The sequence below is a fragment of the Physeter macrocephalus genome, chromosome 7 (genome assembly GCF_002837175.3).
Source record: "Physeter macrocephalus isolate SW-GA chromosome 7, ASM283717v5, whole genome shotgun sequence".
Taxonomy (NCBI): Eukaryota; Metazoa; Chordata; class Mammalia; order Artiodactyla; family Physeteridae; genus Physeter; species Physeter macrocephalus.
In genome coordinates, this window is record NC_041220.1 from 79,405,876 (window position 1) to 79,406,336 (window position 461).

Below are 461 nucleotides of genomic sequence, written 5' to 3' on the forward strand. Positions count from 1 at the left end.
CCCAATTTCATTCCTTCTTATGGCTGAGTAATATTCCATTGTATATATGTACCACAACTTCTTTATCCATTCGTCTGTCGATGGGCATTTAGGTTGCTTCCATGACCTGGCTATTGTAAATAGTGATGCAATGAACATTGGGGTGCCTGCGTCTTTTTGAATTATGGTTGTCCTAGGGTATATGCCCAGTAGTGGTATTGCTGGATCATATGGTAATCCTATTTTTAGTTTTTTAAGGAACCTCCATACTGTTCTCCATAGTGGCTGTATCAATTTACATTCCCACCAACAGTGCAAGAGGGTTCCCTTTTCTCCACACCCCCTCCAGCATTTATTGTTTGTAGATTTTTTGATGATGGCCATTCTGACTGGTGTGAGGTGATACCTCATTGTAGTTTAGATTTGCATTTCTCTAACGATTAGTGATGTTGAACATTCTTTCATGTGTTTGTTGGCAATCT